The following is a 7,252-nucleotide window of genomic DNA, read 5'->3' as shown; positions in this document are numbered from 1 at the left end:
TTTTTATATTTAGCATGTTTAAAGAATTATACAACATATTATCAAGAATAATATTAATTTGTAAAAAATAAGACTATAAACAATTATTACATTCATTCTGAAAAAGAATATGACTAATAACGGTTTAAGAATTACATTATTCTTAAAGATTAAAACTAAGAATGGTTAAAAAAATTTAAAATCTAACAAAAACACTAATCAATTATGAAAGAATATCATTCTTAAGAAACACTTATACGTTATGACATAATACATTCTGTTAGAATACACGTTGGTTTTCTATGTTTTCTTCATTTTCCACATTAATGACATGATACATTCTGGTAGAATAGTATCGTTCTCTATGTTTTTTTTTTTTTCCTTTGTCATATCAATGACATATTCCTCAAAACCTAAATCCACAAAGAAAACATAATCAAAATGATTTGACTAAACCAAATTAACATCATAAATTACTCAATACTATGTTTATAACCAAAATACATATTTTATAAATTTTAACAAACATTCTTAAAGGCATTCTGGCAGAATGTGTATATACAAATAAATTCTCACAAAATAACCACCATAAAGTCGAATAACATTATGTGAGAATGCTTTTATAATATGCATTACTCGTTAGTATTATCAGCTAAACAATTATACTTGTTTTTAACAAACATTCTTAAAGACATTCTAATAGAATGCATTTATTGTTCGCCATGTTTTCTTTCTTTTCCATATCAGAATGCAAAAACCTTTTCATTCCTTGAGAATATAAAATATTATATAAATATGTGTTGCTAGTAATTCTGACAGAATATATACCACATACTTATATTTTTAAATTCTCTTTCAGGCATTTCAACAAACACTTGTTAGACATTATCATATAACAAACCAAACCTATAAAATATTACCGTATCCATACCATAAAAAACATTTACACAAATCTACATAACGTCAAACAAAAACAATTATAATGTTTGTTTGAAACTATTGGTTTTAAACAATAATGATACCTGAACATCAGATAAGTATCACCCATTACGACTTCCACCAACAATGTATAACTTTTCATCAGCAACAACTGCAACATGCTAGAATGAAAGAAAAAAAATGGCATTAGAAGAACACACAAGTGATTGTATAACAGGGAACATGAAAAAGATAAGAAAAGTGAATTAAGAATAACTGTATGACTAAGACATGCGGGAACCTTATAGCGGGCTGATGGTCGCTGCCCAGCTACTGGGAGGGCAACCCATTGGTCACAATCTAAAACTGAATGCCAATTGACACTTTCTGTTCCCATATTAGCTTTCCTAGCGTCAATGAAATTTATCAGATTAAAGAGCAAGATGATAGTTGTAACATACTAACAATGTGAATGAAACATGCTTTGGTTCATCAAATGATTTAGTTCTATTGCTAAGTAACTTTTGCATCGTATTAACTATTTACTAGATCAGGTCTTAAAGTGCAGATCCACTACATATAAAAGATTAAGAAACTAAAGAAACCAATAATTCTCGTATGACACAATATTTCATACATTTGAAACAGTGCCATCAGGTTCCTCTAAATTTGACACAATATTAAACCCTGAAGATATTAATTTGACAACCGTAGTTAATAGTTGTTGAGTTTACCGACCTCAAAGGCATAATCACATTCAAATTATGGTTCCCGTCTCAGCCACCACTCTCCCTCGATCAGACACAACTATTTGTAATTAGACCCAAATTAATACCATTCGTCCTTACACTTAATAACAACAGTAGATCGCATAAATTATATTACCATTAAGAACCCGAACATTGGGGTTTAATCCATATTCGAAATTACCTCTAAATCGATTTGCTTATGAGTAGAGTAGAAAAAACAGTAAAGCGCCGAATCCCACAGAGAACTCGCCGGCCGTTGGATCACGGTGGCAGTTAGAATGTAATTTTCTTTAATGATCAGAACAACCAAAGTTTGAAGATTCGACCAATCAATCCTGATTTGGGATTTAATTTAGCAGAATATAGGAGTAAGGTTGGATATCCGGCTGCATCAATGTTTGATTCCTGAGGTTGCAAGGTCGGAAGAGTGCTAGCTTCGGCCCTCCTCTTTTTCGGCAGTGACCGATCGTGAAGAAGATAGTTCCGTTTTTTGGCTGACGATGTTTAGATGAAGAAGTGGGGAAATAGATGTCGATGGCTATAAAAAAGAGAGATTAGGTCAACATATTTAATGTGTTCCTTAATTGCAGGGATTTGATTAATGATCCTATTAATTGAAAGTGTAAAAAACCAGGAGTACCCTTTTTAATTTAATTAATTATTTAATTATTTTCTAATTTCTGATTGGTGCATTTAGGAACACAATAGTTGCTATAAACATTTGAACCTAACTCTCTTATATATATATATATATATATATATATATATATATATATATATATATATTTGTTATTTTATTTTATTTTTCAACAATTTGATTTTTTTTTACGTTTTTTACTTTTTGTTTTCTATCTTTTTTTATTATTTTAATTATTTATGGTTTTTCTAATTTTTTTATTTAGAATCAAGTAAATGAACATAAATTCGATAAATCATTTCGGAACCATTTTTTTAAAATTTTTTCTTATTTATGAATTTAAGCGGTAGTGTTTTTTTTTTTAATTTTTATTTTATATCGTTATGATTCATGTTTTTTTACTTGAATACTTTAGCAAATTACTGGAGTTATTATTATTATTTATTTAAAATAATAATTATGTTAAAGTTTATATTGAATAATGTGCTTTAAAATTTTCTATAACTATTATTGTTAGCAATTTTAACTTTGACTTTATCATTATCGTTATTTGACATTTTTTTTCCATTTCTTACTAAATCGGTTCCTAGTTATTTGGTTCTTGCTCCAATTTGGTCAGGATCTGAATTTGACCTATTGGAAAATAAAATTAAATTAATCATGAAGTCTAACTCTTATTGATTTTTTATTCTTTTTTTTAGTCTATTATCAAATTAAAAAATATTATCCTGAATTTTGAACCATTGATATCACATATAGAAATAGGATTTAATTTGCAAGTTACATTTTAAAATTTTTAGCTTTTATTCCTATTTTAAGAATTATAACTCAGAAATATCACACATTGAAACATTAATTTTCAATAAACAAAGTATTTGATTTTTAAATTTTAATTTGTCGTAACATAAATCTAATAGTCACTAAATAGCAAAAAGTTATACAGAAAAAAAGTTGGATGAAAATTACCAAAATAAATATAACATTTTTATTTACTTAATTCAAAATAAAAAAATTAGAAAAACCATAAATTACCAAAATTAAAAAATAGAAAAAAAACAAAAAAAAAACTCAAACATCAAAATTATAATATGCTTTAATATATTCATACATTTTACTCTTTTTGAAAGAATAATAAAAAAAAACTTATCTAATTGATGAAAAATAAAAACAAAAAAACAAAAAATTAAAAATACGAAATTATTTTTTAAAAATACGGAAAAAATTAAAAAATGAAAAATATAAAATATTTGAATATATTATAGTATATTACTATGGAAGATTTTAAAATACATCACCGAATCCAAAACCTAATTACTATTTTAAATAAATAAAAATACCAACTTTAGTTATGTCGTGGAGGATCCAAGTAAAAAAAAAGTATTAACATGAACTACGTAAAAGAAAAAAAAACATTACTCGTTCAATTCACAAAGTAAAATTAAAGAAAAAATGGTTTCAACATAGTTTATCGAGTTTAAGTTTATTACTTGAATTAAAATAAATAGAAACACTGAAAATCTATAAATAACTAAATTTGTAAAAAAAAAAAAGTAGAATTAGTCCAAGGGTATACACAATTTATATTTGGTGGAGCATCTAAGTGTATATATATATATTTCAAATTTTTTAGAGTTGGTCCTTGAGGTATACACCATTTTGAGAATTGGTCCAAGGGCATTTTGGTTATTTTGAAAAAAAAACTAACTACTTAAAAGTTAAAGTTAACACCAGAAGGACCATTCATGCAATTTTCGAAACCATAAGGACCAACAACGTTACTTTTTTCATAAAAGTCTTTAAAGTGCAATATTTTGCAAACCATAGAACCAATTATGAAAATTTGTCTATGAAAAGTTAATAAGAACTAAATATTTTCAACTTTTTATTTAATAAACATATTATTTAATTATTAATTTATGTAAAAAAGAGAGTTTCATATATGATTTTTTAAATCAAAATATCATATTTGTCAAATTTAATTTTTTAATAACATATTTACCCTTTATAAACCTTTGAAATACCATATTTGTCCAAATCTTTTTTTTATAATGTTTTTAATAGTTTATAATCATTTTTTGTATCTTAGAATTATTATTATAATAATAATAAATTTAACCATATTATTCATGCGTCTATAATAATGAAAAATCTATTTTTACATTGTTTGGAATTTCGCTCTTTTGACAAACAAAATGCTTTATCTTCAACCCGATCCTTGGAATGTACGCTTTGATTGTTTAGTTTTTATTGTTGTTGAATATTGTCATGTTATAGATACATGGTATTTTAGATAGAGTAAATTACATAAATCGTCCTTCGTGCATGTGCCAAAAAGTACGATCGGTCCCTATTTTCAAAAATTAACTCGGACTGTCTCTCGTTTGGTTTAAACTTACACGCTTGATCCCTCCATAAATAAAATGACTATATTGCCCTTACTAATTTTTTAATATTTTTAATTCATTTATTTACCCTTTAATTTATTTATATAATTATTTTAAGAGTTATTAAATATTTTGGGTCCCACCTCCTTTTATCCCCCATTCCTCATGTTTCTATCTTTTCCCTCTCTTTTGAACAATCCTCCACCACTATATACATTTCGACACCTCCTTGAATCACCATTGACACCTACTGTGGCCACCAAATCTATACTAGAACTAGAATATGAAACCTAAAATTAAAAGCATAATCTAAAGCTCAAACCCAAACCAAATCAACACCGATTTTTTGAAATCTAAAACCATAACAAACCAAAATCTAAAAGTGTAATCAACATCAAATCCTAATTTAAAATCTGTAATCAACATCAATTTTCGTGATGAAATACCCAAATCTGAAATTTTTCATGAAATCCCGCCGATGACCCAAAATCTGGTGATTGAGAGGTAGAACTATACCCTCGATTCATGCTCTAAAGTGTTAAACTTCAGCATACATGACAACTTCGAAGCAAACTAAAACAATCGTCTTCATTTTCTTCATTGTAAAAACCCTTGAACGCCCATAACCATCACCCACGTATCATCACATGTCGACAACCATCAGACAAGATCTGACGAATGATATGAACGATGGAGGTTTGCTGGTGATTGAGAGCAATGGATGGTTGTTCGACGGATGGTTTCTAGATAGAGATGTTAAAATGTCCCGTGGGGGCCCCGTCCCGTTTGGGGGAAATTTAAAAAAAAAAAATCGGGAGCGGAGACGGAGGCGGGGGCGAGGTTAACCCTTGTTTTAATTTCGGGGGCGGGGTGGGGATAGACCATCCCGTCCCGAACCCCCCTGTGGGGACCCCGTTAATAAATTACACATATATTTAATAAATAAATATAATAAACTATAACATGCCAAAAAGGGGATTCGGGGGCGGGGGTAGGAAGGCTGAATATTTCGGTGACGGGGGCGGGGGATGCACTCCCCGTCCCGTTTGCCCCCGTTGACATCCCTATTTCTAGAGGTTTCCGGCGTCGATAGACAGTTGCGGATCCGACAAACATACTTTTTCTTCCTCGTGTATTTCCTATCCAAAACCCTATCTGCCTCTCATTTTTCCGATGAGAGAGTGCAAATCCGACAACTCTTACGGTGAAGATCCTTGAATCGGTTCTTTCTTTCTATTTGGTCTTTTTCAAATGAGTTTAGAAATAAATCCAAGACCATTAACACACAAAGTATTAGTTTACTAGGTGGGTGGGGGAGAATGGGGTAGGTGGAACCATTTTTATTTTAAAAGATATAAATAATAAAAAAATAATAAATAAATTAAAAATAATAATGTGTAAGGGTAATACAGTCTTCTTATGTTTGAGAAGGGATGAAGCGTGCCAATTAAACCTAACGAGGGATGTAGTGTGTAAATTTTTAATAAACGAAAGACGGTTCGAGTTAATTTTTGAAAATAGAGATTAAACATGTCTTTTGGCATTTTCACGAGGGGACGATTCGTGTAATTTACTCTTTTAGATATTATCATTGATAATTTGATGTTTAAGAATGACATATATTATATTTTGATATTTAACATGGGCATATATGATATTTTGATGTTTAAGAAGGCATATACGATATTTTAAAATTTTATTAAGGGTAAATATGATATTTAGAAATTAAGTTGGACAAATATAATATTTTGATGTTTTACAAGGGTATATATAAAGTTCTCCCTATATAATAAGCCATTGACACTTTAAAATTATGTGTAATTTAGCTATTGGTATTTTAAATTTGTTTACAATTTATCCATTTTGAGTTATTTTTTTTTTTGGAATATTTATTTTCAAATGAGAATCATTATCAATAATATTCTTATGAGAAGAAGCTATTATTCTAATTAGTGTATAATATAAAAGTTTTATTTAATTGCATTAAAAACTAACAAGAGGCTAACACAAAAAAAAAGACAAATCCAACCAACAACTATTGCTAAACCAATTAAAAGATAGTAACTGAATATCATCTTACGCCTTAGAGAAGAACATATCCTACTGTTGAAAACCATAACATTACGGCCTTTCCAAATGACCCACTACACCGAGTATAATAGAGCCATCTCAAGTTTTTTCCTTTTCTTACGACTCATCAAGATCTTTAATATAGAAATCAAATCCTCAATACCAGCTGGAGCTGATGTAAACAAGCCACTCCACACTCCAAACCAATTCCAAATATGCACTGAAAAAAGAACATTCTATGAAGACATGCTCAATAGATTCCACATTGAAACCACACTAATTACAAGACAACTCGTTAACCAAAACCCCTCTAAGTAATAGATTAGAAGCCATCAGAATCTTATTACAAAGTAACCTCCAAATGAAGCAATTAACTTTGACAGGGACTCAATTCACCCATTGAAAATCAACCACGCAAAGATAAATAATTTTTTTTATGAATTTAATCTTGGATTTAGGGTTTAGGGTTTAAACTACTAATGCAAAGAAATGTTTTTTTATTAATTTAATCCCAC

At 28.7% G+C, this 7,252-nt stretch overlaps 1 long non-coding RNA gene across 1 annotated transcript; it reads right to left on the bottom strand.

Moving 5' to 3' along the window:
- Positions 1–997: 997 nt before the first annotated feature.
- LOC128126610 (uncharacterized) lies at positions 998–1,877 on the bottom strand. The gene is made up of 3 exons (XR_008224581.1): positions 1,828–1,877; positions 1,199–1,304; positions 998–1,079 (listed from the first exon to the last, which is right to left on the bottom strand). It is a non-coding gene; the product is annotated as an uncharacterized LOC128126610 (long non-coding RNA).
- Positions 1,878–7,252: the final 5,375 nt, after the last annotated feature.

The sequence above is a fragment of the Lactuca sativa genome, chromosome 6 (assembly GCF_002870075.4).
Source record: "Lactuca sativa cultivar Salinas chromosome 6, Lsat_Salinas_v11, whole genome shotgun sequence".
In the NCBI taxonomy this organism is placed as follows: Eukaryota; Viridiplantae; Streptophyta; class Magnoliopsida; order Asterales; family Asteraceae; genus Lactuca; species Lactuca sativa.
This window is presented reverse-complemented; position numbering and strand designations above follow the sequence as displayed.